Consider the following 21,548-nt stretch of genomic DNA (forward strand, 5'->3'; position numbering starts at 1 on the left):
TAGGCACCAAGGGAAACCTACATATGAAATTTGAGAAAGATCCCTTCAGTACTTTCTCAGAAATAGCAATTACAAACTTCAATTGTCAAAATCTAAGATGGCTACCTGTCGGCCATGTTGTTTTCCGATTGGTCTCAAAATGCAATATGCATAACTAGGCACCAAGGGGAATCTACATATGAAATTTGAGAAAGATCCCTTCAGTACTTTCTCAGAAATAGCGATAACAAACTTCAATTATCAAAATCCAAGATGGCTGCCTGTCGGCCATGTTGTTTTCCGATTGGTCTCAAAATGCAATATGCATAACTAGGCACCAAGGGGAATCTACATATGAAATTTAAGAAAGATCCCTTCAGTACTTTCTCAGAAATAGCGATAACAAACTTCAATTGTCAAAATCCAAGATGGCTGCCTGTCGGCCATGTTGTTTTCCGATAGGTCTCAAAATGCAATATGCATAACTAAGCACCAAGGGAAACCTACATATGAAATTTGAGAAAGATCCCTTCAGTACTTTCTCAGAAATAGCGATAACAAACTTCAATTGTCAAAATCCAAGATGGCTGCCTGTCGGCCACGTTGTTTTCCGATTGATCTCAAAATGCAATATGCATAACTAGGCACCAAGGGAAACCTACATATGAAATTTAAGAAAGATCCCTTCAGAACTTTCTCAGAAATAGCGATAACAAACTTCAATTGTCAAAATCCAAGATGGCTGCCTGTCGGCCATGTTGTTTTCCGATTGGTCTTAAAATGCAATATGCATAACAAGGCACCAAGGGGAATCTACATATGAAATTTGAGAAAGATCCCTTCAGTACTTTCTCAGAAATAGCGATAAGAAACTTCAATTGTCAAAATCCAAGATGGCTGCCTGTCGGCCATATTGTTTTCCGATTGGTCTCAAAATGCAATATGCATAACTAGGCACCAAGGGGAACCTACATATGAAATTTGAGAAAGATCCCTTCAGTGCTTTCTCAGAAATAGCGATAACAAACTTAAATTATCAAAATCCAAGATGGCTGCCTGTCGGCCATGTTGTTTTCCGATTGGTCTTAAAATGCAATATGCATAACAAGGCACCAAGGGGAATCTACATATGAAATTTGAGAAAGATCCCTTCAGTACTTTCTCAGAAATAGCGATAAGAAACTTCAATTGTCAAAATCCAAGATGGCTGCCTGTCGGCCATATTGTTTTCCGATTGGTCTCAAAATGCAATATGCATAACTAGGCACCAAGGGGAACCTACATATGAAATTTGAGAAAGATCCCTTCAGTGCTTTCTCAGAAATAGCGATAACAAACTTAAATTATCAAAATCCAAGATGGCTGCCTGTCGGCCATGTTGTTTTACGATTGGTCTCAAAATGCAATATGCATAACTAGGCACCAAGGGGAACCCACATATGAAATTTGAGAAAGATCCCTTCAGTACTTTCTGAGGATTAGCGATAACAAGAATTGTTTACGGACGGACGGAGGGACGGACGGACGGACGGAGGGACGGACGGACGGACGGACGGACGGACGACGGACCACGGACGTAGGGCGATTTGAATAGCCCACCATCTGATGATGGTGGGCTAAAAAGTGACAATGCTCTTTGACCCAGTGACCTAAACCTCTTCTGACCTTGTGACCTTGATCTTAAGTCAGTTGACTCCTTTAATTCTAACAAAAATTTCTTCAAAGCATCCTAACTAACTCTACCTTACACAGTATTCTGTGTTGTGTAACTAATGGTGTTACTCTACCGTACACAGCTTACTTATACATATATACAGTAATCGGTGATGTGTAACTGATGGTACCTTACACAGCTTACTTATACATATATACAGTAATCGGTGATGTGTATCTGATGGTGTTACTCTACCTTACACAGCTTACTTATACATATATACAGTAATCGGTGATGTGTAACTGATGGTGTTACTCTACCTTACACAGCTTACTTATACATATATACAGTAATCGGTGATGTGTAACTGATGGTGTTACTCTACCGTACACAGCTTACTTATACATATATACAGTAATCGGTGATGTGTAACTGATGGTACGTACCTTACACAGCTTACTTATACATATATACAGTAATCGGTGATGTGTAACTGATGGTATTACTCTATCTTACACAGCTTACTTATACATATATACAGTAATCGGTGATGTGTAACTGATGGTACCTTACACAGCTTACTTATACATATATACAGCAATCGGTGATGTGTAACTGATGGTGTTACTCTACCGTACACAGCTTACTTATACATATATACAGTAATCGGTGTTGTGTAACTGATGGTGTTACTCTACCTTACACAGCTTACTTATACATATATACAGTAATCGGTGATGTGTAACTGATGGTGTTACTCTACCTTACACAGCTTACTTATACATATATACAGTAATCGGTGATGTGTAACTGATGGTATTACTCTATCTTACACAGCTTACTTATACATATATACAGTAATCGGTGATGTGTAACTGATGGTGTTACTCTACCGTACACAGCTTACTTATACATATATACAGTAATCGGTGTTGTGTAACTGATGGTGTTACTCTACCTTACACAGCTTACTTATACATATATACAGTAATCGGTGATGTGTAACTGATGGTGTTACTCTACCTTACACAGCTTACTTATACATATATACAGTAATCGGTGATGTGTAACTGATGGTATTACTCTATCTTACACAGCTTACTTATACATATATACAGTAATCGGTGATGTGTAACTGATGGTGTTACTCTACCGTACACAGCTTACTTATACATATATACAGTAATCGGTGATGTGATCGCCGCTGTGAGAAAGGTTTTGGGTTCTGTCCCCTAGCCGAGACATACCTGAGTCTTTAAAAATGGTAGTTGCTACTCCTGCTTAGCGCTCAGCATATTTGGAGTGGAACGACTGGTTCGCCCGTTGTCAGTATAATGTGACCGGGTGGGGTGTGCTGCTGGGTGTCTTCGGCAGTATGCTTCAGTGAGGTAGCACTAAAGATCGGCAAAAAAGTTCCGGCCTATCACAAGGAGACTTAACACGAGCATACCACAGCCTCCCAAAACACACATACGCACTCACCACACGCATGCATGTCGCACGCACGGGAGGCCGTCCTTAAATGACCTTAGCTGTTAATAGGACGTTAAATAAAATAAACCAAACCAAACAAAGTAATCTGATGGTGTTACTCTAACCTTACACAGCTTACTTATACATATATACAGTAATCGGTGATGTGTAACTGATGGTGTTATTATATACCTTACACAGCTTACTTATACATATATACAGTAATCGGTGATGTGTAACTGATGGTGTTACTCTACCTTACACAGCTTACTTATACATATATACAGTAATCGGTGATGTGTAACTGATGGTGTTACTCTACCGTACACAGCTTACTTATACATATATACAGTAATCGGTGATGTGTAACTGATGGTACGTACCTTACACAGCTTACTTATACATATATACAGTAATCGGTGATGTGTAACTGATGGTGTTACTCTATCTTACACAGCTTACTTATACATATATACAGTAATCGGTGATGTGTAACTGATGGTACCTTACACAGTACTCTGTGTTGTGTAACTGATGGTGTTACTCTACCGTACACAGCTTACTTAAACATATATACAGTGATCGGTGTTGTGTAACTGATGGTGTTACTCTACCTTACACAGCTTACTTATACATATATACAGTAATCGGTGATGTGTAACTGATGGTGTTACTCTACCTTACACAGCTTACTGATACATATATACAGTAATCGGTGATGTGTAACTGATGGTATTACTCTATCTTACACAGCTTACTTATACATATATACAGTAATCGGTGATATGTAACTGATGGTGTTACTCTACCGTACACAGCTTACTTATACATATATACAGTAATCGGTGTTGTGTAACTGATGGTGTTACTCTACCTTACACAGCTTACTTATACATATATACAGTAATCGGTGATGTGTAACTGATGGTGTTACTCTACCTTACACAGCTTACTTATACATATATACAGTAATCGGTGATGTGTAACTGATGGTATTACTCTATCTTACACAGCTTACTTATACATATATATACAGTAATCGGTGATGTGTAACTGATGGTGTTACTCTACCGTACACAGCTTACTTATACATATATACAGTAATCGGTGATGTGATCGCCGCTGTGAGAAAGGTTTTGGGTTCTGTCCCCTAGCCGAGACATACCTGAGTCTTTAAAAATGGTAGTTGCTACTCCTGCTTAGCGCTCAGCATATTTGGAGTGGAACGACTGGTTCGCCCGTTGTCAGTATAATGTGACCGGGTGGGGTGTGCTGCTGGGTGTCTTCGGCAGTATGCTTCAGTGAGGTAGCACTATAAATCGGCAAAAGTTCCGGCCTATCACAAGGAGACTTAACACGAGCATACCGCAGCCTCCCAAAACACACATACGCACTCACCACACGCATGCATGTCGCACGCACGGGAGGCCGTCCTTAAATGACCTTAGCTGTTAATAGGACGTTAAACAAAATAAACCAAACCAAACCAAAGTATCTGATGGTGTTACTCTACCTTACACAGCTTACTTATACATATATACAGTAATCGTTGATGTGTAACTGATGGTATTACTCTATCTTACACAGCTTACATTTTCATATATACAGTAATCGGTGATGTGTAACTGATGGTGTTACTCTATCTTACACAGCTTACTTATACATATATACAGTAATCGGTGATGTGTAACTGATGGTACCTTACACAGCTTACTTATACATATATACAGTAATCGGTGATGTGTAACTGATGGTGTTACTCTATCTTACACAGCTTACTTATACATATATACAGTAATCAGTGATGTGTATCTGATGGTATTACTCTATCTTACACAGCTTACTTATACATATATACAGTACTCTGTGTTGTGTAACTGATGGTATTACTCTACCTTACACAGCTTACTTATACATATATACAGTAATCGGTGATGTGTAACTGATGGTACCTTACACAGCTTACTTATACATATATACAGTAATCGGTGATGTGTAACTGATGGTGTTACTCTATCTTACACAGCTTACTTATACATATATATACAGTAATCAGTGATGTGTAACTGATGGTGTTACTCTATCTTACACAGCTTACTTATACATATATACAGTAATCGGTGATGTGTAACTGATGGTGTTACTCTACCGTACACAGCTTACTTATACATATATACAGTAATCGGTGATGTGTAACTGATGGTGTTACTCTATCTTACACAGCTTACTTATACATATATACAGTAATCGGTGATGTGTAACTGATGGTACCTTACACAGCTTACTTATACATATATACAGTAATCAGTGATGTGTAACTGATGGTGTTACTCCACCTTACACAGCTTACTTATACATATATATACAGTAATCAGTGATGTGTAACTGATGGTGTTACTCTACCTTACACAGCTTACTTATACATATATACAGTAATCGGTGATGTGTAACTGATGGTGTTACTCTACCTTACACAGCTTACTTATACATATATACAGTAATCGGTGATGTGTATCTGATGGTATTACCCTATCTTACACAGCTTACTTATACATATATACAGTAATCGGTGATGAGTAACTGATGGTGTTACTCTACCTTACACAGCTTACTTATACATATATACAGTAATCAGTGATGTGTAACTGATGGTGTTACTCTACCTTACACAGCTTACTTAAACATATATACAGAAATCGGTGATGTGTAACTGATGGTGTTACTCTACCTTACACAGCTTACTTATACATATATACAGTAATCGGTGATGTGTAACTGATGGTGTTACTCCACCTTACACAGCTTACTTATACATATATATAGTAATCGGTGATGTGTAACTGATGGTGTTACTCTACCGTACACAGCTTACTTATACATATATACAGTAATCGGTGTTGTGTAACTGATGGTGTTACTCTACCGTACACAGCTTACTTATACATATATACAGTAATCAGTGATGTGTAACTGATGGTGTTACTCTACCGTACACAGCTTACTTATACATATATACAGTAATCGGTGATGTGTAACTGATGGTACCTTACACAGCTTACTTATACATATATACAGTAATCGGTGATGTGTAACTGATGGTGTTACTCTACCGTACACAGCTTACTTATACATATATACAGTAATCGGTGATGTGTAACTGATGGTGTTACTCTATCTTACACAGCTTACTTATACATATATACAGTAATCGGTGATGTGTAACTGATGGTGTTACTCTACCTTACACAGCTTACTTATACATATATACAGTAATCGGTGATGTGTAACTGATGGTATTACTCTATCTTACACAGCTTACTTATACATATATACAGTAATCGGTGATGTGTAACTGATGGTGTTACTCTACCTTACACAGCTTACTTATACATATATACAGTAATCGGTGATGTGTAACTGATGGTGTTACTCTACCGTACACAGCTTACTTATACATATATACAGTAATCGGTGATGTGATCGCCGCTGTGAGAAAGGTTTTGGGTTCTGTCCCCTAGCCGAGACATACCTGAGTCTTTAAAAATGGTAGTTGCTACTCCTGCTTAGCGCTCAGCATATTTGGAGTGGAACGACTGGTTCGCCCGTTGTCAGTATAATGTGACCGGGTGGGGTGTGCTGCTGGGTGTCTTCGGCAGTATGCTTCAGTGAGGTAGCACTATAAATCGGCAAAAGTTCCGGCCTATCACAAGGAGACTTAACACGAGCATACCGCAGCCTCCCAAAACACACATACGCACTCACCACACGCATGCATGTCGCACGCACGGGAGGCCGTCCTTAAATGACCTTAGCTGTTAATAGGACGTTAAACAAAATAAACCAAACCAAACCAAAGTATCTGATGGTGTTACTCTACCTTACACAGCTTACTTATACATATATACAGTAATCGGTGATGTGTAACTGATGGTACCTTACACAGCTTACTTATACATATATACAGTAATCGTTGATGTGTAACTGATGGTATTACTCTATCTTACACAGCTTACTTATACATATATACAGTAATCGGTGATGTGTAACTGATGGTGTTACTCTATCTTACACAGCTTACTTATACATATATACAGTAATCGGTGATGTGTAACTGATGGTGTTACTCTATCTTACACAGCTTACTTATACATATATACAGTAATCGGTGATGTGTAACTGATGGTGTTACTCTACCTTACACAGCTTACTTATACATATATACAGTAATCGGTGATGTGTAACTGATGGTGTTACTCTACCGTACACAGCTTACTTATACATATATACAGTAATCGGTGATGTGTAACTGATGGTGTTTCTCCACCTTACACAGCTTACTTATACATATATACAGTAATCGGTGATGAGTAACTGATGGTGTTACTCTATCTTACACAGCTTACTTATACATATATATACAGTAATCAGTGATGTGTAACTGATGGTGTTACTCTACTGTACACAGCTTACTTATACATATATACAGTAATCGGTGATGTGTAACTGATGGTACCTTACACAGCTTACTTATACATATATATACAGTAATCAGTGATGTGTAACTGATGGTGTTACTCTATCTTACACAGCTTACTTATACATATATACAGTAATCAGTGATGTGTAACTGATGGTGTTACTCTACCGTACACAGCTTACTTATAGATATATACAGTAATCGGTGATGTGTAACTGATGGTGTTACTCTACCTTACACAGCTTACTTATACATATATATACAGTAATCAGTGATGTGTAACTGATGGTGTTACTCTACCTTACACGGCTTACTTATACATATATACAGTAATCGGTGATGTGTAACTGATGGTGTTACTCTACCTTACACAGCTTACTTATACATATATACAGTAATCGGTGATGTGTAACTGATGGTGTTACTCTATCTTACACAGCTTACTTATACATATATACAGTAATCGGTGATGTGTAACTGATGGTGTTACTCTACCTTACACAGCTTACTTATACATATATACAGTAATCGGTGATGTGTAACTGATGGTGTTACTCTACCTTACACAGCTTACTTATACATATATACAGTAATCGGTGATGTGTAACTGATGGTGTTACTCTACCGTACACAGCTTACTTATACATATATACAGTAATCGGTGATGTGTAACTGATGGTGTTACTCTACCGTACACAGCTTACTTATACATATATACAGTAATCGGTGTTGTGTAACTGATGGTGTTACTCTACCGTACACAGCTTACTTATACATATATACAGTAATCAGTGATGTGTAACTAATGGTGTTACTCTACCGTACACAGCTTACTTATACATATATACAGTAATCGGTGATGTGTAACTGATGGTACCTTACACAGCTTACTTATACATATATACAGTAATCGGTGATGAGTAACTGATGGTGTTACCCCACCTTACACAGCTTACTTATACATATATATACAGTAATCAGTGATGTGTAACTGATGGTGTTACTCTACCGTACACAGCTTACTTATACATATATACAGTAATCGGTGATGTGTAACTGATGGTGTTACTCTATCTTACACAGCTTACTTATACATATATACAGTAATCGGTGATGTGTAACTGATGGTGTTACTCTACCTTACACAGCTTACTTATACATATATACAGTAATCGGTGATGTGTATCTGATGGTATTACTCTATCTTACACAGCTTACTTATACATATATACAGTAATCGGTGATGAGTAACTGATGGTGTTACCCCACCTTACACAGCTTACTTATACATATATATACAGTAATCAGTGATGTGTAACTGATGGTGTTACTCTACCTTACACAGCTTACTTAAACATATATACAGTAATCGGTGATGTGTAACTGATGGTGTTACTCTACCTTACACAGCTTACTTATACATATATACAGTAATCGGTGATGTGTAACTGATGGTGTTACTCTATCTTACACAGCTTACTTATACATATATACAGTAATCGGTGATGTGTAACTGATGGTGTTACTCTATCTTACACAGCTTACTTATACATATATACAGTAATCGGTGATGTGTAACTGATGGTGTTACTCTATCTTACACAGCTTACTTATACATATATACAGTAATCGGTGATGTGTAACTGATGGTATTACTCTATCTTACACAGCTTACTTATACATATACAGTACTCTTAAACTGCTTTACTCATACAATGCAGGGCATACAGTAAAATACTATATAAATAGTTCTTCCTGCACTTTTATTGAGAAATGTTAAATGGTTTAACACTAAACAACTCATCTCTACTATCTCCATCTTGCTATCAAAAACGGAATCTTTATTACACAAGTTACTAGGGTACTTTACTTCAAAGCTAAGTCACATTAAATATCTTTAACTACAGAAACATTTGTACCATCTGTTTGACAACCATGTTTGATCTACAATTAATGGCTTTAAATGTATATTACTATTCAGGTTATACATTGGAAGAATGAACAAGAGGACCCTTAGGTCTTTATCACCGAGTTCTTTTTTTTCTTTCTTTTTTTTTTCGTTTTTTTTTTTTTTTGACTTCAGGACAAGACAAAAATATTTTCCTGCCAATTTGAAATCAAAGCAGCCATTTTACTTTTCCAGATAATTATACCATCCATGGTATAATGCAGACACCAAACAGAAATTTAATATGTTGAGTTGTTTAAAAAGCTTAAGGTTTTTGTTCGTACGTTTTACTTATGTGTGCTGCCATATCAATAATTTCAAACTATACTGAAAATCATTTTCTAATTGTCTGCTAAAAGACTTAGTGCCTATACAACAATACTGAGTTAAAGAGTATTTGTCTGTCTTAACTTCCACGTACAGAGTCCACAATTAAATGATCCATCTAGCACTTCTTGAGAAACAAGAGTTAAGTATAAGGACAGATGATTACAGGTGACGAGCAATTAAAAGCCCTCACACTAATCTGGCAGGTATGTGGTCATAGAAACAGCCTAAAGTATAAAAATATAATTGGAAACCTCAAACCCAAATCAACAAAATCATTAAAACAAAACATAAGAAATGATTTATACCTTAGAGATGGTCCGTCCCATTCTGTATTTCTCTTCTTATTCTGATCCCGTATCAGTTGTACAGCCTCCTCAAGCTCAGAATCTAGTTTAAACACTCCTCGGTACAGAATCTCATAGATGATTGCTGAAATAAAGGATCAGATTAAAAATATATTGGTGGAACATGAATGCCACAATTTCCTGCTTTATTTCGACCCCTACAAATAGCCTCAACAAACTTTCTATGCCATGGTCCTTAAAGGTCATCTGACAATTGAACTATGCCATGGTCCTTAAAGGTCATCTGACAATTGAACCATCATATAAGAAAGCAACACTACCGCAACATTCCCCTTCTGGGGCCCTACCACTTGGATGGTTGTAATCCACTGAAAAGTTTAAGAAAGAGTTGGGTTTTAAAGCAAAACGTTTACTTAAGTTCCCCTTTTTGTGGCCCCACCCCTCTTACTCCAGGGGTTACACCAGTCTTGTGTACTTAAAATATGATTGTCCTCCTTGTAAGATATTTCATACCAAAGGTTGTAATCCACTCAAGGTTTAAGAAAGAGTAGGGTCTTAAAGCAAAAATTTCAGCAAAGTTCCCCATTTTGGCCCTAACCACTCAGGCCCCAGAAATCTGACCAGCTTCATTTATATACAAGAGACCCATGTGCCTTAACAGTCACCTGAATTTTGATTCCTGTGACCTTGAATATGAGGTCAATGTATTCATTCCAGCATGCTACAGGCAAAATATGTTGTTTCTATATGTGTTGGTCCTCAAGAAGACGTTTAAAAGATTTTGGCATATTTGAGCCTGGTGGCCGTAAATGAAGGTCAAGGTCATGCTCATTCATCTGAACAATCCTTAAAGCCATTTACCCCAGCATGCTATAGGCCCAATATCAGGTTGCTAGGCTTCTTGGTTATTGTGAAGAAGTCATTTTAAAGTTTTAGCATATTTGACCCCTGTGACCTTGAATGAAGTTGAAGTTCAAGGTCATTCATTGGTATTTATTTGAGCAATCTTGATAGCCCTTCACCCCAGCATGCTACAGGCCTAATATCAGGTGTCTTAGCTTCTTGGTTATTAAAAAGTAATTTAAAGATTTAGCACATTTGACCCCTGTAACCTTGAATTAAGGTCAAGGTCATTCACTTGAACAGTCTTGATAGCCCTTTATCCCAGCATGCTATATGCCCAATAACAGGTCTCTAGGCCTCTTGGTTAATGAGAAGAAGTCATTTAAAGATTTTAGCATATTTGACCCCTGTGAGCTTGAATGAAGGTCAAGGTCATTCATTTGTACAATATTGATAGCTATTTACCCCAGCATGCTTCAGGCCTAATATCAGGTCTCCGAGCCTCTTGGTTATTGAAAAGAAGTTGAAAATGTAAATTGTTTACAAACGGACGACAACAAAAGGCGATTAGAAAAGGTCACTTCAGACTTCGTCTCAGGTGACCTAAAAATATGATTGCCCTCCTCAAATGATGTTTCACACCACATTTGGTAGTAATCCACTTTGGGGTTAAGGAGGAGTAGCGCTTTAATTGTAAAAGTCTAATGGCAGACGGCGACAGACGGAGCACGTTGCCTATAGGTCATCATTTCAAGAACAAAATTGTGTTCAAACTCTCCAGGAACGCATCATAATGATTATTAATGCACCCCTGAAATTTCATCATATTTCTGTATAACTGAACATGCTGTGATTGGTCTTAACCTTTAAGATACTATTTTTAAAACTAAGAAATTTTTATTAAACACTTATGTAGTGTAAAGCACTTATTAGTTTAGAGGGGTCGTGTGACCTAGCCTCCAGAAAACCTTACAGGGTGTAACATTTTTACCAGTGAAATATCGAAAATTATTTATTCTATAAAAAAAATATCACTTTTTCCAATTTGACCAATCAGGACACTGCTTACAAAATGACAATGGAAAAATTAATGTTTGCGTATAGCTCTATGTCATGTTATATGGACGTCATAATGAAAGATAGAATAAATAATGTCAGGATTTGGCGTACATTTGTGAGTCGTTGACAGAGGACCGTAATGAATTCTGGGAGAGATTGAGCTGCCTCGGTATATAAATATTTTGCTATAAAATGTAATAAACAGAATATCTAACAGGGTCTTCAGTAATACCTAATATAGTTCACTTGTGGGGCTAATATTTTGATATTGTTCACTTGTGCTAATCACTCGTGAAATATATTTGGTATTACTGAAGACCCTGTTAGATATGCTCCATTTATTAATCAAGCTAACAATTCAACTTTTGAAGATAACACTACATTTTAGATTTAGATACTACAAATTAGGCAGGAATATTGGCCATGAAAGCATACTTACATTGACATATAGCAGCATCTTGCATGTATGTCTTACTATACACACTGTCCAAATGGCTGTCCTGTAGCCTGCAGAGTAAAACCTGAAACGATACACATCAATCAATCCTCTTACCCACAGGGACACCCCGTCTACCCATATGTGTTATAAGTTCACAGCCCATATACTCTCAGATAGAAAGCACTGCAAGTATGGAGGAACAGGTAGATTATTCTTTTGAAAAATTATAATCCTTTACATTCTGAAGGGGTAGGAAATACTGACTGCAGTCAAAACATCTAAATCTGGGCCAGTGATACGGAAGAACAGATCTAGACAGAAGCTCGATCAGCCCAACTGGCCACCAGTGAATGACCTGTCTATATCTGCTTAATTAACACCTGTGTCAAGAAGGTCTCTGCCCTCAACATATGTAATTTTTGGTTAACAAAAATCAAATGAACAGGAATTAACAAGTCATGACAAACTTTTAAGCAGATGTACAACCTTAATTCTGGCCCAAATACAATAACCACCCTCTAATTTTTTTCAGCAGATCTATAAAAGTTTCTGGCTAGAATGCAATAATGACCCTCCAAATTTAACCAGATCTATGAGCTACTAGCCAGGATGCATTAAGGACCTTACTTGAATTTGAGATTCAGCTCTATATAATACTCCCTAGCAAGCACTTTTAGTAAGGAAGCATTGTATACAGGTTGATTGACCAACAAAACAGAGGTTACTGTTGCTGAAAGCAAATGACTTTTGTCCTTCAGCAATGAAAAATATTCCCAAGTAAGCACTTTGGTAAGCATTAAATTATCACACACAAACATACTTTCTATTTATAGTAATTATGACCTTTACTTGACCCTAATTAAAACTTGCCATATAATTCATTATTCTGGGCAAGCACTTTGGTAAGAACTAAATAATCACACATTAACATATTTTCTATTAATGGTAATGATGACCTTTACTTGACCCTAATTCAAACTTGCCATATAATTTATTTTTCTGGGCAAGCACTTTAGCAAGGAAGCCTTAAATGAAAATTAAGATTGGTAGGCCAAAGAGTGTTCAGGTTATTGCATAAAATATAACATTCTATTAAAAGTAACATTACAATGACCTTGACTTTGACATTCAGGCCTGTACTGCAATCTAAACCAGGTAATTTCTTCTAATGAACCTTATGCCATTATAGTTTAATGGGACCAAGGAACTCAGGTTATCACACAGAAACCAATATTCCTTAAAGCAACTATGAACTTGACCTTGACCCCTCAGACATGAAAAGCAATCTTATGAAAGCACTTTCTACCTTATTCTCTTTTATATCTATATGACTGCTGGGATTGATGTTCATTTTAGATACCCGGGGGTAATACTGTCAGCTGCATCAGTGGCCTTCATGAGAGATGCTGCCCAAGAGCCTCATGGAGTTTAAGCACATGCTACCACAGATGTGGACAAGTTATATATATATATACATTTACCAATGTCATGGTGTGGTAAATACTTCTTGCAAACATGAAGAACAGGTAAAAACGCAATCCTGCTGAGTGCCCAGACAGGAATTGAACCCAGTCTCCGACATGACAACCCTCAGTTCTTCCTCCTGAGCCAAGGAAGCATGCTCCATCAGCTGAGTGACAGAGACCATGTTTAACGCCATGTACAAGCCACATCAACCCATTCCTTTTACGACAAGAATTCCGCGGAAGTGGATGTGTCACCTTCGAAGCGATCAAACTGATCTGCTCCGCAAATCAAAACAAGTTTCATGCAAAATTGAAGTGGTTTTATACAGAAACCAGTAAGCACTATATGAAGTTTAAGGTTTGATTGGCCCAAGGGAACTCGAGTTATCGCATGCAAAAATAGTAAGTGACCTTGACCTTTGACCTTTGAACATCGAACCTGAAAGCAATCCCAAGCAACCACTTCCTGTAAGAAAGCAATGCATCAAGTTTGCATTTGATTGGCCCAAAGTTTGCTTTTAACTGGCCCAAGAGATCTCAAGTTATCGCAAGCAAACCTATTTTCTATTCATAGTAACAATGACCTTTGAACTTCGAACCTGAAAAGCAATCTAAGCAAGCACTTTTGGTAAGGAAGCACTGTATGAAGTTTGAGCCTGATTGACTAAAGAAAACTCAAGTTATCACATGGAAACAAATTTTCTATTAATAGTAACAGTGACCTTGACCTTCAACCTATGAACAGGATAAGCAATCCTAAGCAAGCACTTTTGGTAAGGAAGCACTATATGAAGTTTAAGTTTAATTGGCCCATGGGAACTCAAGTTATCACATGGAAACCATTGTGTGGACTTTCTATTTATAGTAACAAGGACCTTTGGCCTTTGAACAAGGAAAGCAATCTAAGCATGCACTTTTGGTAAGGAAGCACTGTATGAAGTTTTTAGCCTGATTGGCCAAGGAAAACTAGAGTTATCAAATGGAAACAAATTTTTTATGAATAGTAACAGTTACCTTGACCTTTGACCTTCAAACCTGAAAAGCAATCCCAAGCAAGCACTTTTGGTAAGGAAGCACTGTATGAAGTTTGAGTTTGATTAGCCCAATGGAACTCAAGTTATCACTCTCTAAGCATCCTACCAATAGGCTAAAGTGAAACTCACACAAGCTTTTTTATTTTATCCGAGTAGGAATACTCACCCTTCCTTCAAATCCGTTACTGGTTACAGTGACTGGAGGCTTGCCAGGACTCTCATAGATTACAAACTCCCTCCTACAATAAATTGTAATACACAAACTAAAATAAAGTTCAGCTTTCTCTATTACCCTATCATTTTTTTTAAAGATTTTTTAACAGTACATAATACATTTACACTTCATTTTCCATAAATACACACACTCATTCCATTCCTTGTCATTAGCTAAAATTCAACACTGTATCACAGATAATATATCTAAGATTAATCATGTAACTGCTTATAGTTGTGATATGTACTGTTTTTGAATTCCTTTTTTTTGACAATCATGAGCTATAACTGATAACTATTTAAATTGACTCCCTACATATAACCATTTTGAGAGCAATTTTAATGCATGCAATAGTATAATAGGTGAGGAAACACAAAGAGAACAACCCAGGACTTGAATCCTCCAAACTTTAACGAGAGCCTTTTAAGCTTTACCTGCCACCGGCAGTTCCATTCCACTACATCAGAGGGAAACACATCACTTACGCTCTCTTCGCCCCTGGAATATGTCACGGCTAAATCAACGGGTCTGTCACCTAGCAGTAAGTGTGAGTCCTAGCTGTCCCCTGGCATTACATATTTTTCCAACCAATCAAATTGCATGTTACAATAAGACAAAAATTAGCTCTCATCACACACACCCTAGCTCTCATCACACACACCCTAGCTCTCATCTCACATCCCCTGGCTCTCATCTCACATCCCCTGGCTCTCATCTCACATCCCCTGGCTCTCATCTCACATCCCCTGGCTCTCATCTCACATCCCCTGGCTCTCATCTCACATCCCCTGGCTCTCATCTCACATCCCCTGGCTCTCACGCATTTACAGAAATTGAGGATGGCTGATTACACTATCACAGGAAAAACACAAACAATTCTTGTGGGCAATTTTAATTCAAGGATTTCCGATATGGCAGTTTATATTGTACAGATGAAAATTATGTAATATCTTAGACATGGCTAATTAGTGATTAGTTCAAAATCATATCCATCTTACGAGATTTGCTCATAACAAATAGTCATGAGGGGGCTTTGGTTTTGGGTTAATAACTTTTGGGGTGAAATGAAAAATTTTGGGGCAACATGGTTGATAGTTGGGGTTATAATAGTTTGAAAATTGGGGCATGACAACTCAAATTTAGGTGAAATGGTTTGGGGGTGAAACAACTTTAGGGTTGAACGTCTGTTACTCCAGGTGTGTCATGTGCACACTACGTATATATACGTGTATATCGGCCATGTCCAGACTGTTATAAAGATTAGTGTAGGCGGAGTATGCAGTAAATTTTCTACAAACTTATAATCAATATATGTAAATTGGTACCAGATTGTTCGCAGTCATTTAGTAATATATTGATGCTGTTTTTTTATTTGCAAATCATGCACCCAATATGCGTCACTCACTTTATTTAGACCTACAAGCAAATTGTTTTTCAAATGTTTTTCTGATGTTTGATTTGGTTGTAATTAATGACTTTGAAAAGTTAACAATAATATTTTTACAATTAAACAAGACAGGTACTGAACACTTTGACAAAGTTCATAAATGGTCCATAAATACCAAAGTTTTAGACATGCAGTGCTAAAATTTGTGGACAAAGTGATGACTATAGGGCACTAATAACCCATGAATAATATAAAATGTATAAGTATGATGAATTTAGATAATTGTTGGATAAAACAGGCAATTTGATCCAAATTATGATTTTAAAGAATTTAAAAAAAAAACTTTGAAATATACATTTTTCATGTTTTGTGACATCTGGGAAGCAATATTTTTATTATTACTTCAGAACCTAGCTCTAGAAACCCTAAAAATCTGTTCTAGTTATGTAAATGACAATGAGTTATTTTAGTAATGCTCATTGGATAACCCCGTTTCCTTTCAGATACCATTAAATTGGCTTTGTTATAGGTGAAAATTCCATTGCCTTAGTTTGTTTTGTAAAGGGTTGCCTTCCATTTCCAGTTAAAATATTGTCAGGTCCGTTGCCGCTTCTCGAGGCGTCACCCTGCGAAGTTGGCATACTTAGAAGTCATGCCTTATAACAAAATCAACAACAGTTGTCAACCCACATCATAATTTATTGTTATCTATGGTAGAAAATACATTAAAGGACACTTTAGACACACTACATTAATACTGGCAGTATGGCTCTCTAAGGTATATCTTTGGTCAAAGATTTGCCCAGTGCTAACTGGTGTTGCAGGCGTAATATAATACTGGCGTTCATAGGCATTACGGTGGCGTTATTAACGAAGCCAATCTCTATTATTATAATAGTTCAATCATTAGTAACTCAGTGAGGAGGAACCAACATCGCCATCGTCACCTGTCTGTCCTTGTCCGTCCTGCAGTACCATCACAATTAAGAGCCCTGGCAATCTTCCGCCAAACTCTTAGCATCCACGCCACCCCTTACGCCCTACAAATTCCCAGGATATCTTTATTCTTGGTGGTCCAGTACTTATGGCGATTCCCTCCTTGAGTCACTTAAGGTTCTGTCATTATATCATCGCTTGCCATTTGGTATATCTGACTGCTTCCAACTCCAGCAGAATAGAGAAGGGCCGTTGTAGTAATGCCCCAACCTTATTTACCCATAATGCCATCTGACCAAATGAGCCTACTCCTGTGCAACTCCACAGGTATGCTATGAATGACTACACTGCGAATGCCTTGTCAATGAGAATCACATGGTGTACACTGCAATATGACACTCAAAATTACTGCAGGTAATTAGCTACTATAAAACAAGTTAGGAACTATTGCTTTGGATGTTATGTACAGATAATGGACTTAATACAATTTAGCAGTAGATTATTCACAGAATACACATATCACAAAACATTACAGTTTTGACACAATCTCCAACTTGTTGACAACTGTCACCACGCTAGTTCTCCAGGGAATGAATATCATTATGACATATTGTGAAAAGCAGTCATTTTCTGATGCGACATTCAGGTAATTAATTGTTTGCTATATAGATGTTCAAATACCATATGAAAAATGTACCAAATATCAGTCTTTCGCTAGTAGGATATTCCAAGCAAGCAACAACCCAACAAAGTAGTTTCCATGTTTGTTATGACAAATGTTGCAGATATGAAATACGATAAGAAAAAAATTTTGATCTGAAAACTGCTATAGACCAGTCAAATTACTTTGCAGGAGCCTTCAATTTTGCCAAGGGTAAAGAGAGCGCAAGTGATCATAACCCCTGGAGTATCGAGGATGTGAAAATCCAAGAGGCTCAAAAATCTCTGAAAAGAGATCTGGTCAGCACAAGTATGCTCGCTTTTTCTGCATGGATTTTAACTGCAAGAATGAATTTATTTCTACTCTGTAATGGTTTCTACTCTATAATGGTTTCTACTCTTCTCTGTAATGGTGTCTACTCTACTCTGTAATGCTTTCTACTCTACTCTGTAATGGTTTCTACTCTACTCTGTAATGGTTTCTACTCTATAATGGTGTCTACTCTATAATGGTGTCTACTCTACTCTGTAATGGTGTCTACTCTACTCTGTAATGGTTTCTACTCTACTCTGTAATGGTTTCTACTCTATAATGGTGTCTACTCTATAATGGTTTCTACTCTGTAATGGTTTCTACTCTGTAATGGTTTCTACTCTTCTCTGTAATGGTTTCTACTCTATAATGGTGTCTACTCTATAATGGTTTCTACTCTGTAATGGTTTCTACTCTGTAATGGTTTCTACTCTTCTCTGTAATGGTTTCTACTCTATAATGGTGTCTACTCTATAATGGTTTCTACTCTGTAATGGTTTCTACTCTGTAATGGTTTCTACTCTTCTATGTAATGGTTTCTACTCTGTAATGGTGTCTACTCTTCTCTGTAATGGTGTCTACTCTACTCTGTAATGGTTTCTACTCTATAATGGTTTCTACTCTGTAATGGTTTCTACTCTTCTCTGTAATGGTTTCTACTCTGTAATGGTGTCTACTCTACTCTGTAATGGTGTCTACTCTGTAATGGTTTCTACTCTGTAATGGTGTCTACTCTGTAATGGTTTCTACTCTACTCTGTAATGGTTTCTACTCTATAATGGTGTCTACTCTGTAATGGTTTCTACTCTATAATGGTGTCTACTCTGTAATGGTTTCTACTCTACTCTGTAATGGTGTCTACTCTGTAATGGTTTCTACACTACTCTGTAATGGTTTCTACTCTATAATGGTTTCTACTCTATAATGGTGTCTACTCTACTCTGTAATGGTTTCTATTCTTCTCTGTAATGGTTTCTACTCTGTAATGGTGTCTACTCTACTCTGTAATGGTTTCTACTCTGTAATGGTTTCTACTCTGTAATGGTTTCTACTCTGTAATGGTTTCTATTCTACTCTGTAATGGTTTCTACTCTGTAATGGTGTCTACTCTACTCTGTAATGGTGTCTACTCTACTCTGTAATGGTGTCTACTCTGTAATGGTGTCTACTCTACTCTGTAATGGTTTCTACTCTACTCTGTAATGGTGTCTACTCTACTCTGTAATGGTTTCTACTCTACTCTGTAATGGTTTCTACTCTACTCTGTAATGGTTTCTACTCTACTCTGTAATGGTTTCTACTCTACTCTGTAATGGTGTCTACTCTACTCTGTAATGGTTTCTACTCTACTCTGTAATGGTTTCTACTCTGTAATGGTTTCTACTCTGTAATGGTTTCTACTCTACTCTGTAATGGTGTCTACTCTACTCTGTAATGGTTTCTACTCTGTAATGGTTTCTACTCTGTAATGGTTTTCTACTCTGTAATGGTGTCTACTCTACTCTGTAATGGTTTCTACTCTGTAATGGTGTCTACTCTGTAATGGTTTTCTACTCTGTAATGGTGTCTACTCTACTCTGTAATGGTTTCTACTCTTCTCTGTAATGGTTTCTACTCTACTCTGTAATGGTATCTACTCTGTAATGGTTTCTACACTACTCTGTAATGGTTTCTACTCTGTAATGGTGTCTACTCTACTCTGTAATAGTTTCTACTCTGTAATGGTTTCTACTCTTCTCTGTAATGGTGTCTACTCTGTAATGGTGTCTACTCTACTCTGTAATGGTTTCTACTCTGTAATGGTGTCTACTCTGTAATGGTGTCTACTCTGTAATGGTGTCTACTCTACTCTGTAATGGTGTCTACTCTGTAATGGTGTCTACTCTATAATAGTTTCTACTCTGTAATGTTGTCTACTCTATAATGGTGTCTACTCTGTAATAGTTTCTACTCTGTAATGGTGTCTACTCTGTAATGGTTTCTACTCTACTCTGTAATGGTGTCTACTCTGTAATGGTGTCTACTCTACTCTGTAATGGTTTCTACTCTACTCTGTAATGGTTTCTACTCTACTCTGTAATGGTTTCTACTCTACTCTGTAATGGTGTCTACTCTGTAATGGTTTCTACTCTGTAATGGTGTCTACTCTACTCTGTAATGGTTTCTACTCTACTCTAATGGTTTCTACTCTACTCTGTAATGGTTTCTACTCTACTCTGTAATGGTGTCTACTCTGTAATGGTTTCTACTCTACTCTGTAATGGTGTCTACTCTGTAATGGTGTCTACTCTGTAATGGTTTCTACACTACTCTGTAATGGTGTCTACTCTTCTCTGTAATGGTGTCTACTCTACTCTGTAATGGTGTCTACTCTGTAATGGTGTCTACTCTGTAATGGTTTCTACTCTGTAATGGTGTCTACTCTTCTCTGTAATGGTGTCTACTCTGTAATGGTGTCTACACTACTCTGTAATGGTGTCTACTCTTCTCTGTAATGGTGTCTACTCTGTAATGGTGTCTACTCTACTCTGTAATGGTGTCTACTCTACTCTGTAATGGTTTCTACTCTGTAATGGTTTCTACTCTACTCTGTAATGGTTTCTACTCTGTAATGGTTTCTACTCTGTAATGGTGTCTACTCTACTCTGTAATGGTTTCTACTCTTCTCTATAATGGTTTCTACTCTGTAATGGTTTCTACTCTGTAATGGTGTCTACTCTACTCTGTAATGGTTTCTACTCTACTCTGTAATGGTGTCTACTCTATAATGGTTTCTACTCTGTAATGGTTTCTACTCTTCTCTGTAATGGTTTCTACTCTTCTCTGTAATGGTTTCTACTCTTCTCTATAATGGTTTCTACTCTATAATGGTGTCTACTCTATAATGGTTTCTACTCTGTAATGGTTTCTACTCTACTCTGTAATGGTTTTCTACTCCTACTCTGTATGGTTCCTACTCTATGTTGTCTACCTACGCTGTAATGGTTTTCTACTCATGTATGGTGTCTACTCTATAATGGTTTGCTACATC

Source organism: Pecten maximus, chromosome 6 (genome assembly GCF_902652985.1).
Source record: "Pecten maximus chromosome 6, xPecMax1.1, whole genome shotgun sequence".
NCBI classification, from domain to species: Eukaryota; Metazoa; Mollusca; class Bivalvia; order Pectinida; family Pectinidae; genus Pecten; species Pecten maximus.